Below are 16,673 nucleotides of genomic sequence, written 5' to 3'. Positions count from 1 at the left end.
AACCCGAAGCGTGGCGAGCGCAGCGAGCCCGCGAGGGGCGGCGGTACGCGTCCTACGACCTTTTCATACCCCCACTATCCACGTCGGCGTGGAGTTGAGAATAGAATAGTGTGGCGAGCCACCGAGCCCGAAGCGTGGCGAGCGCAGCGATCCCCGCGAGGGGACGCGGATACCTTCACAGGTAAACGCGTCCCCTCGCGGGCTTCACAGGTGTCCGCGTCGCCACGGACACCTGTGAAGCCCACGAGGGGACGCGTATAACTGTGAAGGTATCCGCGTCCCCTCGCGGGGCTCGCTGCGCTCGCCACACTTCGGGCTCGGTGGCTCGCTGCGCTCGCCACACTATTCTATTCTCAACTCCACGCCGATGTGGATAGTGGGGGTATGAAAAGGTCGTAGGACGCGTACCGCCGCCCCTCGCGGGCTCGCCACGCTTCGGGTTCACGTTTATAGTGGGGGGTGGCGTGGGGGTGCATTTAACATTGTTAGCACCCATTTGGGTGCTCAAAAGCACCCTTTAGGGTGCTTATACGATTTTTGGTCGTATAGGGGGTCAAAATCGCGTCGCATCGCATGCCATCGGGTGCATGGCATACGATGCGATCTGTTCGTCGTACGACGGACATCGGGGGCGCCGCCAAAATACACAAGTACCGAAGATTTTACTTCAGATCTGACTTGTTTAAAGGCTAACCAGATCATTTATTAACATGTACACTTTTGCAGTGTGATGGCATAAAGCAGGGTGGAGCATTGTGAAGTGGTTTAATTTGAAAAGGGCCTGCCGGAAGAGAGGTGTCTCCACCTTTGTGTGATTCTCTCGGCATTGTTCAAGTCACAGTGGAGGGAACCCAGCGTTTTACCCAATGTTATATTTCTGAGGCGGGCTGCCTGGCAAAATATTCCTGCCACCTGGCAGTGTGATGCCACCGAAAGTCACACAGCACTGACTCTGGTGACTTTTAGAGTCTGCTAGCAAATCACAGTGCGGGGAGTTCATCCTCTGCCAAGAACAACATCGCTGAGGACTGTCAGGACTGAGTATGGTCCCAGTGAGAACCAGACACAGATTTGGTACAATGAAAGGGGGTGGCAGTACAATAGCTGCAAATGACATCACTAATTAACAGTAGAACCTGGTTAAGTGGGATCTCAAAGGACAACACATTTAGTCTCACAGATAAAGCCAGCATGACACATGCATAGTGCTGGCGGGGGGAGCGCGGGTGTCTCATTGCCCAGAATGGGGCGGCGGGTCATGGCAGATGGCGATCAGATCGCCAGGATCTGCTCTAATGAGCGGCTCCATCTGTATACCCCTTTCACACAGGAATCCAGATTACCGGGTGAAGCAGTTCTAGTCGGTAATTAGACATTAAACACAGGTCTTTTTTACTGTGTGACCAGGTCAACCTGGGTCGTGAATCCCGAGTCTCCTAACCTGGTATTTATGACCAGGGTTGACACTTTTACACAGAAGGAGGAATACCAGTGTTAAGCTGGTTTCACATCGCAAACCCTGCTCTATCCCAGTATTTCAAAACCTTTCTGAAATGGGTGTGAGCAAGCTAAACCCCTTTCACATCGCATGGTGGACGTTCTTTATTTCTATTACATAGAAACAGTGTAATGTCATTTGTAATGGACTTTTCTAGCTGACATATTTGTATTCTCGCTAAAAAAAATAAACCGGTTTGTTGGTAGAAACATAGAATAGAACATAGAATTTGACGGCAGATAAGAACCACTTGGCCCATCTAGTCTGCCCCTTTTTAAACCATTTTTTTGGTAATGTACCAATTTCAAATGTTTTTATATATTAGCGAATCCTTTACAGTGCCGGTGATTTGCCTGGCAAGGTCTGCTTGCCCTCTTATTCTAAGCATCTCCCGCCCCTCCCCATCAGTCCATGTTGCCATAACTATGCTCTGTAGTGTAGAAATATGGCAGCAATACTTCTCCACTACTTCCGATGCTAGTCCTCTTGTTTCCTGATTCAGGATTGTCATCAGGCAGGGAGACAGCCTATCACCTTCTGTGGCACAGTCATGTGTTCAAAATATCGGGTCTGAGGCTTACACACTGCAAAATGAATCGCCTTTGATCCGTGGGGTGTGGTATGGGGTCCCGACAGTCATTAGCCCGACGTCAGGATCCTGACTGCCCGGACTCAGACAGCATGGCGAGCGCAAAAAAGCCCCTTGCTACGTGAGCCACCTATTCTATTCCTCTATGGGGGTCGTGGACCCACACGAGGGAAAATAGCGGGTGGCCATTCTGGGTTTTTTGACCTGGTATTTTGACTATGGAGTATTAACACTGCACCTAAAACTGGATGACACGCTTAAAAATCAGCAATATACCATGTTATAGCTGCGGTGTGAACAGCATAATACCGTATTCAGCAAATTACCGGGTTGACATTTTTAACGCGTACATTTGCTGATATCTAAGTAAGTATGTTTAATTTATATAGCGCACTTTCTCCAACAGGACTCAAGGCGCTATACAGACATTAAAAAACAATGCACACAATACAAAGGATGTTGGTGGTACTGTAACAGACAATGCACACAATTCAGAGGATGTTGGTGGTACAGTTACAGACAATTCACACAATACAGAGGATGTCGGTGGTACAGTAACAGACAATGCACACAATGTAGAGGATGTTGGTAGTACAGTAACAGACAATACACACAATACAGAGGATGTTGGTAGTACAGTAACAGACAATGCACACAGTACAGAGGATGTTGGTGGTACAGTAACAGGCAATGCACACAATACAGAGGATGTTGGTAGTACAGTAACAGACAATGCACACAATACAGAGGTTGTTGGTGGTACAGTAACAGACAATGCACACAATACAGAGGATGCTGGTAGTACAGTAACATACAATGCACACAATACAGTGGATGTTGGTGGTACGGTTACAGACAATGCACACAATACAGAGGATGTTGGTGGTACGGTTACAGACAATGCACACAATACAGAGGATGTTGGTGGTACGGTTACAGACAATGCACACAATACAGAGGATGTTGGTGATACGGTTACAGACAATGCACACAATACAGAGGATGTTGGTGGTACAGTTACAGACAGTGGCGTAAGTTCGTCCCAGGTGCCCGGAGGCGAGATGAATCTTGGTGCCCCCCCCCCAATCCCCACTTTAATATAGGTAGATACACCTAGACGTGTGTGTATGTGTATATGTATATAGATATATATATACTCCCTCCTTCAATCAACCCGACACCCCTCCCTCCCTCCTTCAATCAACCCGACACCCCTCCCTCCTTCAATCAACCCGACACCCCTCACTCACTCCTATTATCCCTGCACCTCTTCTTCCATCTCGCCCCTGCACATCCCACTCCCTCCATCATCTCATAACTCTCCTTCTATTTCTCACCTCTTCACATTTTACTCACTCCTTTCCTTTCTCACCCCCTCAGCTATCTTTCTAACTTTTCTTATGCCATGCAAATCCTACTCCCAGGGGACCACTCGCTCCCACCCTCCTCCCCACAGCCAGTGGTGACTCACCCGAATCACATTCTCCTCCCAGCAGCCACAGCCGGCATGCTCCGACTCTCCTCCCCGCTACAGCTAGCCGGCAATCGGGACCACTCTCCGTCTCCTCCCCAAAGCCATAGTTAGCCAGTGGACTCCGTCCCTCCTCCCCGCATCCACAGCCAGTCAGCGGACTCGCCCCTCCTCCCCGCAGCCACAGACAGTCAGCTCCTGCCATGCTCACAGCGCTGTGCGCAGAGTAGACCGAAGCAACGGGACGGGATGCTAGCTGTAATGTAGGAGGAGGGGGGACTGTCACTAGACGGGAGACCTGCGTGATTGTGCACTGTATACGAGCCGCGTATGACTGTGGCTCATTATTACAGTAGCAAAAGACATTCAATGGGGGGCAATGGCGTCAGTACCCCCTGCTGGCCAGGAGCCCGGTGGCAAATGACTCCATTACCTCCCGGACTTCCGCCACTGGTTACAGACAATGCACACAATACAGAGGATGTTGGTGGTACGGTTACAGACAATGCACACAATACAGAGGATGTTGGTGGTACGGTTACAGACAATGCACACAATACAGAGGATGTAGGTAGTACAGTAACAGGCAAAAGAAACCCTTGAGCACACAGTAAGCATAATGCAGGATTGGTGCAGCATTTTGGATAATAACTTCCATGGGTTGTGTACCCCACCCTGACAAGGTACCAGGTGCGGCTGCCATTGTAGGCACTCTGCGTAGGATTACCATGGGTGAAATAGATTACCCATAGAAGAAATTACCCAAAATGGGTGATTTCAGTGTATACTCAGGTCCATGTATTTTTCATCCCATCCACAAGTGCACCAGATGAGGCAGCCATGGTGGGCACACTACAATGCTGGGACCTCACAATTCTTCCAGTAATAGTTTTCCCATTTGTCCAGATTTGACTGTATAATTGTCAATGTCTCGAAGTATTCATAATAAAAAACCCTTTCTGCAGGTTTTTGTCACCCTGACATCCAAGGCGTGATAAATCTGCTCTGTAGTGTAATTTGTAAGGGACCACACTATCCCTTGTTAGAAACCGGCATGTAAAATACATAAGCAGAATAAATGGCATTTTGGTGTAATCATCACTTTATGCACAGACTGCTGTGGTCATTACACTTGGTTGTGAGGCTAAAGCACACATAATATGGTGACCAATGACTGCAGCTGTACAACTACCACAGACCGCACTCAGAAATGCCTGTGAGCTGTATGCACCAGGTGTTCTTCATGCAGGTGGAAATGTGCGAATGCATTCTATTGCATTATAGTCTGACATTTTGGTACTTATATGTTAGTTGGGCACCCATTATAATTAGTACGCTCATACCCCCACTATCCATGTCGGCATGAAGTTGATTTAATATAGTGTGGCGAGCCACCGAGCCCGAAGCGTGGCGAGCGGAAGCGGAAAACTAAGCAAATAGCTTAGTGGGCGCCCAACTAACATATAAGTACCGACATTTTAGATTAGGGGGTCCTCAAATATCAGTGCTGCAGGAAGCGGCATCCCTGCCACGGAACTGCCCATGCACTAAATGGGAGAGGAGTTGGATGTCCTGTTTTACCCGTTTAAACTGGCCCTTTAATCCTGGTGCTTCCTGGGATCACCCCGGCTAGTTAGCCATGTTGGATTTCTGGGTTGCCGGACCTGGATTAACACTTTTCCACAAGCTGCGGAAATTGCAATAAACCCAGGTTTTAGTGGCAGTGGAAAAGGGGTATAATGCTGCAAAGCAAACTGACCACTTCCCGTGTGCTCTGAGAATTGTTTGTAACTATTAATTAAATACAAGTAGACTTAAATAGAGCTGCTTGTGTGTGGAGTGGTTAATGAATGGTGTGCATTTATGCTGTTAAATTAAGTGGCAAAGGGGAGGGGTTATTCAATTAGTGACTTTTTATCCGATGGTCGACACTTTTCGCAGAATTTTGGTCTAATTTATATTCGACCTATTCAATTAAAGTGACGCTTTTTCAACCATCAGAAAAATCAGCGCGGTTGGAAAACACGTGGATCGGCAAGCAATTGTTAGTAAACATTTCTTAGACTCTGCGGCCATCTTTAACAATTGTTTCTTTAAAAAAATGTTTTATAAATTTCAAGAATTAACCGCACCGGCGAAAAAAATGAGTGAAGATGGAATCAATTGAATAGGTAAGCCTGGGTTTTTCAGACATACCCTCTAAATTCATAAGCAACTGTGAAGGAGAAAAGTCGGTTGATGGCAAAGATGTGTTTGCTACCGATAAATATACTGTAATTGACGAGTGAAGAGTTCATGTTACAATTTAGTCATAAAATACCCAAGTATTAGAAATGTACTTTATGTATAAAACATTTTCACATGATTTCTTTTTTTTTTTTTAAATAAAAAATAGTTTTCATTTTTGTCTTTAGTTTCCCTTAAAAGACCTCAGTATGGTCTGATAAATGCACAGATTCACTCGCTTTGCTTTAATGATCTCCGCCTGAGTCATCGCTTTGCTATGTTATACTGATTGCAAATCAGCCGTATCTTGGATATGTAACAAAATGAAGTGTTGATGCTTATTAAACAGACTTATTTACATAGCAAACTCCAAACCGTTTTCTCTAATCTCTTACAGTTGCGCTATACGAGGGCAGAATTCTCATGTTGTGTTGTCGGTAAGTCTATAAATACACCTGGCATATTGTTATACAGCTGACAGGTCTGTAATGCTGTTCCCGGCACTAAAGGATCTAACTACGAACACGTGATAGAAATTAGTAAATGAAGTAGTACTACAAAATAGATGAGAATGAGGGGACATTCGGAATTTAATTATACTGAAAAAGTTGAGAACGGTTGTTCTTGAAGTAATTAATTTTTGCTTTTATATCACTAATTCATGTTATATAAGATACTATACGCGTAACTGCTTATTAGGGGTCTGTGGATGTCAGACAGCATCCACAGACTGTAAAGGTCCCCATCCACTTTTCACCCAATTCCGACGTATCTGGCCGAGAAATCAGGTGAAAATTGGAGATGTTTGACCTCTGATCCAATGTGCGTATTGGAGTGGGATGTTCCAACCTCTAACTAGGCCCCCTCCCAGCAGCGGGGCACCAAATTTGATATGGTAGCGAGTCCTCATAGGTTATGGAGGACTCAAGCTCCAGGAGATTTTAAAACTCCTATTCAAATGAATGGGTGTCTGCAGATCCAATACATCACGGGTGCTAAAAAGCACCCACGATATGCCGCTGATGGGTCTGATCAGATAGATCATACGGGTGCATCGGAGCCAACACCTCTGATTTGGCCAGTTTTCGTCCATTATATTGGGCCGATCCGTCTGAATCGGATGTGAACAGGCCAAATAGGACTTGTGTATGGGCAGCTTTACTCACCTACCATCTATAAACGCATCTCTCCTCACTTGTGTTCATGAATCTCTACCAATGACAACCTGTCCCTGGTAGCATGTGGAGAACTCCTCTGCTTCCCTACATTCCCTACATTCCCTACAACTATTAGCAAATCTTAGTATTGCGTACTAAGATTTGCTAATAGTTACATGTGCTCTGTTTTAAGTACTCCAGTTACTGTTCTGTTTAGTTTTGTGTACCCTGTATAGTGCTAATGTGTGCCAGATATACGGTGCTGCCAACCACTTGTGGCGCTTTATAAATAAAATGTAATAATAATACTGAGTGCAGCTGTCTCCTCTTGCAGGAAAGGGGGGCGGAGTGATTGTGCCACCTCCCTGGATCTGACTGACATGGTGCATTTCTCACAGCTCCTCCCCTGCTCACAATAGGCCCTTAATCGTTGCCAGAACAGCCTCTCGTTGCGGTGCTCTAGTGTCTGTCTCCTCCAAGGCAGCGGCTATTTTTGTACAGGCCGCCACCAGAATGTTCATGTGGCCCACTGTTGTGGGGGTTGAAGCTGGAGGCTGCCGATGCAAGCCGGGCAGTGCCGTTTTGAGAGACTGTTCTGGCTTTTTAGGAACTCCCTATGTAACGAGCATGTAAGTCCCCCTCCCCACCCTGGCAATGAAGATGCAAGTCCCTTTGGCAACAAGCATGCAACCCCTCCCCCTGACAACAAGCGTTTATCTCCCCCCTGGCAAAAACGTTTTAGCTCCCCCTGGCAACAAGCATGTAACATCCCCCTCCTCCTAGCAACAAGCATGTCATGGCAATGAGAATGGACATCTGGTAAGAAGCATGTACAGCAGTAGGTTATCTTCAAGTATGCGGCATATTATTTCAAAGGCATTAAAATGTGTAGTAGGCATTACTTTGGGTGGCATTATGTGTAATGGGCATCATGTTTTTTGTCTGATAGCAGGTCGTGATAGTAGCTTCACCCTCTTGCTAAATTAGACTCCGACCACTCACTTGTTGTCGAGGTTGGGGGGGGGGGGATGGATCTCCAGGAATCGATGATGCTTGAGGTGGCTACCCTATCTTCACCTCCTCTCTTTCCATCTTATGGCCTTCTCTCTTTCTAATTAGTTCAGCCACACTGCCTCTGCAATGACCTAGTTTACTGGGCGCTGGAGCTTCTGCATGTGAAGTCCGCCCCCCCCCCCCCCGTCACCCCATTATTACTCCCCTCCATAATTGTGCGCACACACACCCTTTTTATAGGCATCTCTCCCCTCTTCATGTTTGGCATCTATGCTCTGCATTGTGTGGTATTTCATCCTCACAACATAATTGAGGGTGTCTCTGCCTCTCCAACAATTTAGGGAACCTGGGGGACCCCAGAAGCTCCTTCCTGGGGCCCCAGCTGAGTTTACCCATAGTCTCCAACATGACCCATTCCATTATATACAAAATGCTCTGTTCCTGGACTTCCTTGTCAGTACCAGAGATGTACCAGCCAATCAACTCCTAACTGTAATTTTTCAAACTGATTGGCTGGTGTGTTATCACCTTCCACTTTATCACTTTACCAGACTCAATGCATTTGCCCCATTATATTGTTGTAAGCATGAAAGGTAGAGCAGGCATTGGCCACAAGTCATGCTGTGACTTTCAGTTCCTCAACTTCTGATGGCAAATGTTTTATCTCTTTAGTAGACACTGTTCTGTTCTCTGCTTCAGTCCTTTATCCTGGACACAAGCTCCTGAATGGTCCAGAACAAGCCTGCCTATAGACAGGCCGGCTGTAAAATCTGATGAATTGCTGTTTGAGTGCTTATTTCCCCAGGTGTAACGTGGTGTAGTTTGTCCGTAGTACTGGACTTGCATTAATCATGATCTGTGCTACCTCATGCGAGCCTGTGGGGAAAGAAGAGAAAGGCTCTTGAATTTCCTGCTGACGTCACAAAGGACTATAAAATGAATAGGCGTTTTGTGTAATGATCACAAACCGGGAACACAACACAATGAGGATCAGCTCAGGTTGAGAGTTTGTTTGCAGTTCCCTGGAGAAGTGAAGTGTTTCTCTCTCTTATGAGCTACAAAACGTTCGAGCCTGACAAGATGCTGCAGCAAAGAAAACTTGCCTGGACTGATAGGAAAAAGAAGCCTAAAAGTGAAATGGGACCTGGGAAATATGGGGGAATCTCTGGGAAAGTTTCCTCAAATCGTTTCCACAAGTCACCTAACTACAGGCATGAAGGTGGCAAAATGTCCTGCTGTGATATCACCTCCGCCAGCCTACCAGTGAGGGGCACAACAGCAGGTGTCAAAGGTCTCAGGAAAAATGCCCTGGTCCAGAGTCAATTCTTGCCTCCCATTATGTCCATGGCAGCAGAAGGCTGCCTTTCCATGCCATCCAAGCAGTCCAGCACCCTACGGTGTGAGATTCTATCCAGAGGACCTATGGACAGCGCTGGGTGGAGGTCAGATGGGTATTGGAAGGACCAAGAGAAAGAAAACCATCTATCCGCAAGGCAGAAAGATACATCGCTCCCAGGATCATCACCTGGGGATGGGATCAATCATAGCAGGTCCGCCAATCTCCTTACTGGCACCTGGGAACAGAAGACTTTTGCTGTTAAAGACTTGGATGACTTTGTTGGGTCACCAGTGAAACAAGCTCAGACCCCACCCATCTACAAATCGTGTCTACTGGTCCTCTCCTCCACACGAGGCGGTGGGAAACCGTCCAGAGTCCAACAGGTGCCAGAGATCCTCAGGAGGTCTGTTGGCCGGTCTCAGCAATGCTTAACCATGAAAAAGACTCCCAGGAGAGGGTTCTCACTCTGGAGGAGCACTGAGGATCTGCATGTGGGAATTAAATGTGGAGAGAAGCAGTCCTCAGAAGATTCTGCTTTTGGGACAGACACCTGGAGTGAGAACGCCGAGGTGGACATTGAACTTGGTATGGAGATAAATAAAGTGGAGATGGACTACTACACCCAGCAGCGGATTATTAAATGGATTTTGCAAGTTAACGCTGCTATGTTTTCTCCGCACAGTGCAGAGTCTCTGAAATCCCCACTCACCGAACAGGACACCTCTATTAAGATTGTTTATGATGGAGATTAACACTGCAGAACATATACAAATGGTATACGATCCTTGGGTTGACACTATCCTGACAGTCACTAAGATGACCACTAATGGTCGACAGTCGACATACTGTAGGTTGACACAAGCTTAAGGTCGACATGAGTTTTTTACTTTTTTTGGTGTAGACTGACTTGGTTCTTATTTAACTATCAAAGTGGGGACAGAGTGAGAATACAATAGCGCACCGTGCCCGAAGCATGGCAAGCACAGCGATACACTTATATGGTGTCCATGTCGACATAGACACCAAAAAAAAGTGAAAACCTCGTGTTGATCTTTTGAGTATCAACCATGTCCATGTCGTCCTTAAGCTCGTAAAGACCTTCTGGAAATGTAAAGCTATGGTATGTTGACAATTTTCAGGTTTTGACCTAGACACCGTCGATGATTATGGTTGACCTAAACATTGTTGACCACCTATATCGCAACCATATAACTAGTATACCATGCAAATGGCTACTTGTAAATATATTATATATTATTAAGCACCTATTAGTGAAAACACGTTTTTGTGTAAATCTAGTAGCAATTCCTATTTATAAAATAAAAGTTACATAACTCTGTCTGAACCTAGAGGCCTGCACTTTCCTAAATATTTTATTTTTATTACGGCATAAAAGCAGGCAGACCACCTATTCTGTTATTTGTACCCTTTTGTCTGCAAAGGGGACTTTCAATTTCTGTTCTTGAACAAAAAAGATGGTCTTAAATTGTTTGAGTTTGTTATCATCTCTGAGTACAAGGAGGTACTGTATATTTGTATAATGTCATTTATTGAAACTCTGCAATTTATTTCTTTATTGAATACATTTATTCTTTTGTAATTATGTTTTTGTTTTATTTTTTGATGCTTTTGGACATCTGGGAATTGGCATCTTTTAGACCTAAAAGGAAAAAAAAAAACAGGTGAAACCTGGCACTTCTAAAGAATTCCAATTCCAGTTTGCATTAAGATATAATTGTTATGCTTTAAAAAAAAAAATGTTTAATGAATGAGATGTTAGATAATATTTCACTTCCTTACCTGTTACCTGGAGAAAGGGAGATTTGTGTATCAGGTGCGAGGTCATAATTTAAAATGTTTGCATAGACCCACATCCCACCATACCCACTTGAGAAGGAGGTAACAGATTGGTACTTTATCTCTCCACTTTTTCTATCTCTCTCCAAGCTTTGATACATCTCCCCCATAGTAACAGCTGGCTCACATTGTTGCCCATGGCAGTGCCAGTATTCCAGACTGCTATTAGAGCCGGAATTAGAGCAGAAGACAGAGAAATCCCTTGAGTACATATCAAGAATCTATATGTACAGGGATTATCTCTGCCTTTTCCCTCTCACCCCGTATCTCAGCTTAGTACATGGAACTGATACTTTGTGTATATAAAGTAATCCAAATATTATTTCATTACTCACAATTTTTGTGGTACTTGTTTCCTAGCACGGCGCCCACGATTTTTATCTTATGCCATCGGGTCTATCAGATCGGGTCGCATCGCATGCGATGCGATCAGACCCGATTTTTTATTGTACAGCCACCCTGATGGGTGATTAGTATGTTATATGCACCCCCATTGTTAACGCCACTGCCACTATCAACGCCAACCCGAAGCGTGGTGAGCGCAGCGAGCCCGCGAGGGGTGGCACTACGCGTCCTACGACCTTTTCATACCCCCACTATCCACGTCGGCGTGGAGTTGATTTTATATAGTGTGGCGAACACAGCGAGCCCCGTGAGGGGATGCGGATGACTTCACATGTACTCCGTGTCCGCTCGCCACGCTGCGGGCTCGGTGGCTCGCTGCGCTCGCCACACTATATAAAATCAACTCCACGCCGACGTGGATAGTGGGGGTATGAAAAGGTCGGAGGACGCGTACCGCCGCCCCTCGCGGGCTCGCTGCGTTCGCCACGCTTCGGGTTGGCGTTGATAGTGTTGGTGGCGTTAACAATGGGGGTGCATTTAACGGGATGCGGTCATCTATTAGAATGAACTTAGGTCTACAGTCATTAGGTCGACCCCACTAGGTCGACTAGCAGGAAGGTCGACTGGTCATAAGGTCGACATGGGTTTTTCACTGTTTTTTGAGCCGACATGTGCTGACAGGCGGTATTTCATGCCCTACCATCCACTAGGGCGTGGTGGGAGAATAAAATAGTGTGCCCGAAGCATTGCTAACGAAGCGAGCGATGCGAAGGTCCGATTCTCATTGCCAACTGTGTCCATGTCGACTGTGTCGACATTTGGATAAAAAAACCAGCGAAAAACCCATGTCGACCTTATGACCAGTCGACCTTCCTCATGTCGACCTTTATGCAAATTCGACCTTACGTCATGTCGACCTTGGCCCATGTCGACCTTAAGTCAGGTCGACCTTCCTGCCAGTCGACCTAGTGGGGTCGACCTAATGACTGTAGATCTAAGTTCATTCTAATAGATGTCCCGATTCCCATTTAACATAGTAATTACCCATCAGGGTGGCTGTACAATAAAAAATCAGGTCTGGGGGTGCATTTAACATAGTAAACACCCATCAGGGTGGCTGTACAATGTAAAATCGGGTCTGATCGCGTTGCATCTCATCGCATGCCATTGTGATGGCATGCAATGCGAAGTAATGTTAAAATTGTACAGTAAGCTCTTAAAACCCTAATATCGGGTCCCATCGCATATATTAACTATTGGTATGTGATGGGACCCGACGGGCGCCGTGCTAGGAAACAAGTACCATTTTTGTACTAATTGGGACAATAGTGAAACATGAGGGCATGCAGCTTCCTTGCACTTTCCGAATGGACACTTCATCACTGCAGTGTGCCCCTGCCACTTGTATGCAGGGTACTGAAGGGGAGCCCGTCAGCAGCACACATCTCCCAATTGTCCTGGAATGTAGGATAATAGGCCTGATCCACAGGAGGGACTATCCTGAGAACTGAGAACCACTGGACTGTGGGAAAATTCCAAAAGAGATTAGAAAAAAAAAAAAGACTAAGGGGCCTCATTTGAGTCTTTTTTGAGGCAATAATAATACTACTAACCATTATACCAACCATGCTGTCTGATATAACAATATTCAGACGACTCCCAATATTAAGAATCAAATCTTTATGAAAAATTCTACTAGATAGACTCCAGTCTTGGCCCCCCTTTCTGCCTTCACCTAAAGTCCCGCCAGTACCCCCCTAGTGGTGGCCTGGGAGACAGTATTACAGAGATAGAGGACTGACTTCCCTAACCTTATTCTTTTCATTTGAATTTATATAACAAATGTGATTGATGTTGGCATTTTAAGCGGAAGTTTTGAACATCGCTCACAGAGATGTTGGCACTCTAAGGGTTAAGACTATCCCATTTTCTGGAAGTGTGCACAGGAGTCCAAACCCACAAGTTTAAAAGTATGTGAGGTATTTTTGTCAATGCCCAGAACCTTTAAGCTCTAAACAGAAAGCATTAGGACCAGTGGCGTAACTATAAAATGTGCAACCCCCCAACGCTGCATTACCCCGCTGCTTTACCCTGCTGCCACTGGGTCTGTGTCTACTTGTCTACGGTCCCGGCGCTCCTCCTGGCTGGCTCCTGCTAATGAAAATGACCATCACAATATTGCTGCCCCTAACAGCAGACCGTTTTTGAGAATGCCGCCTCCTCTAGCATCCTCAAAAAGTGTGTGCTGTAAGGGGGCAGACATTTTTGTGGGCTGTTTTTCATTAGCAGGAGCCAGGAGGAGCGCTGGGACCGCAGACAAGTAGATCTGCAAGCCCTGGTGGTGGCAAGCAGAGGGGTAAGGTCGCAGTGCAGCACATTAATAGTACGCAGACCCCCGGTGCCCACACTTAATCAGTGCCTCCCCGCGACCGCGAGGTCTGCAGGGCTATTGTTACGCCACTGATTAGGACCATATTTGCTATCATTATTTTCCGGTAAATCCTCAGCAACTTACTGTTTACACAAGATTCCCGCATAGGGGGGGGGCAATCGTCTTTTTTTTAACACATTCCTCCAATAAGGATTTATTTTCCCCATTTTGCGTGGGTTAGGCTAGTCGTCAATATACCTTTGTTTAACATTTGATGATGCATCGAACATGATATAAAAGCCAGGGGTCACCGCCGCTTCCTTGTTCTTGAATATTAAATTATAAATAATATTATAGAATTTATGTGTGATCCATATAACATATGTCATACACTGCAAAACTCAAACACCATTCTGGCATGCACTTACATAACAACTTACAGGAATAAAGACTAACAACAGCGGCATCCCAGTGGTCAGACAATATTATTACATTTACAAGAAACCACACAAGTGTTTGGCAGCACAGTACATATAGCACACATTAGAACAATACAGGGTACACATAACTCAACATTACAGTCATGAAAAACTAAAACAGTGAATGGGTAACAATTAGCAGCATAGTTCTCAGTACACAACACAGCTGAGATGTAGGCAAGCAGAGGAGGTATCTTTGTACTACATGCGAGGGGGGGGGGGTCAGGAGGCAGCCATTGGTAGAGATGAACGATTGCCAGTGAGAAGAGGTGCAGGAATAGATGGTTGAAGGCATTATGGGTCCCTGAGTCAGCGCACAAAACCCTGACTTCCCCGTCTGCCCGCACCTTTGCCTGGAGTTCGCTGTGGGAGCCAGGGTCTCACCTGAGCGGCTGGCCGAGGAGAAGTGGGTGGAGGCAGGTCAGAGCCATCGCAGACATCGCACTGCTGAATGCCGGGGACAGGGAGAACCAGGAGCTCTGATCGGGGAGGCCCTGACCGGGGACCTGCTGCACCAGCTGGAAAGGCCATGCAGGTAATGGCCAGCCGCTTAGGGCATTATAGAGAGAGGCGGGACATGCTGGGATCTGTAGCTCCACAGGGGACCCTAGGAGATTCCACATCCTGTCAGTGATGCTTGACCCTAAGCTAGCTTCCTCACAGTGACAAGCTGCTGTCATGCCCCATCTGGTATTTGCATGCAAGCCCTGGCAGAGCATGTAACCCTTGGCAAAGAGCATGCAACCCCTGGGCCTTGGCAGAGAGCATGCAACCCCTGGGCACTGGCACAGAGAATGCAACCCCTGGCACAGAGAATGCAACCCCTGGCAGAGAACATGCAACCCCTGGGCCCTGGCAGAGCATTTAACCCCTGGCATACAGCATGCAGCCCCTGACAGAAAGCATGTGACCCCTGGCAGAGAGCATGCAACCCCTGGTGGAGAGCATGAAATCCCTGGCATCGAGCACGAAACATTGAAACCCCTGGCATTGAGCATGAAACCCATAGCAACGAGCATGTAGGTAAGTGGCACTTATGTGGCATATTATGTAATGAGCATTACAGCATGTGTTATTATATGTAATGGGCATTACAGTGCGTGGCATAATGTGTAATAGGAATTACGGTGTTTGGTATATAACGTGTAATGGGCATTACGGTGTGTGGTATTATATGTAATAGGTATTACGGTGTGTGGCATGTGTAATGTGCATTACGATGTGTGGCATAATGTGCAATGGGCATTATAGCATGGGTAATATGTATTGGGTGTGTGACATGTAACAGGCAGTACTGTGTAGATTTTTGCAGCGCGTCTTCGGCGTGCAATATCCCTATTTATGGTTTGTTTGGCTCCTACACTTTGATCCTGGCCCCTACATTTTGTGTGCAGGATGCAATGCACAAGCCCAAACAGAAATGTCATCGTGTTCTAAAGTTTTGTCATGTAGCCACTACCCCTCATGTCACATGACACGCCCTGGCCACCCCCTGACACGCCTGGTTTTTTTTGCGCGCAGCACAGTACCACTAAGAATTTTTCTCTACTTGCACCACCGGAGGGACCGCTACCTACACAACCACTCACAGGTATAAAAAGATAAATCAGGTGTGGCCAAATCGGTTCTCAAAATCTACCAGCAGTTCATTTGTTTTCTAGCAACCTGTGGATATATAGTAGGAATGAATGCAGCAGCATGCAGTAATGACTACAGATGTGCACCAGCTAGGTGGTTTAGAAAATGTGGATCATTGGTAGATCACGAGGACTGTTTGGCCCCCCTGATATAAATGATCAAAACAATCAAGCTTATATTTATAGGTACCGGCAAAAAAATCCGTGTTCATATGTTCCCCTTTATCACTCTGTGACCTCCACCAGCTTTTGCTGTCCTTCACTCACCTTTCTATTACCTTCTTTCGCTCTTTTGTCTTCTTGACTGTCACGGCGGTGGCTCCTTTCTCGGTGCTCCTCACTGATCACATCAAGCTTGAAAACGTCACACCCGACATTCAGTGCGACCGCTGGAGGAGGAGGACAGGGGAAGAAGGGATGCCCACCAATGCTGGCCAGCGCTTGGAAAATTTAATCTGTTAGGGTACTTGAGGACCAGGTTTGGGAACCACTGCTCCATTCCCTATAGAGGGGTGGCCCCACAGGTACAGCAGCCTACTCAGGATCTGCCCTGCACCTTTATTGCCAAATCTCTCACTGAACCTCATAGAGACATGAATTTGATGGCTGATAAGAACCATTTGGCCCATCTAGTCTGCCCTTTGACAGCGTGGTTATTATGGTTAGGGTTGGAGTGGTTTAGGTGGGGCT

Source organism: Crinia signifera, chromosome 19 (genome assembly GCF_055691185.1).
Source record: "Crinia signifera chromosome 19, ASM5569118v1, whole genome shotgun sequence".
Taxonomy (NCBI): Eukaryota; Metazoa; Chordata; class Amphibia; order Anura; family Myobatrachidae; genus Crinia; species Crinia signifera.
The sequence above is the reverse complement of the archived record's forward strand: the minus strand, read 5'-3'. Positions refer to the sequence as shown.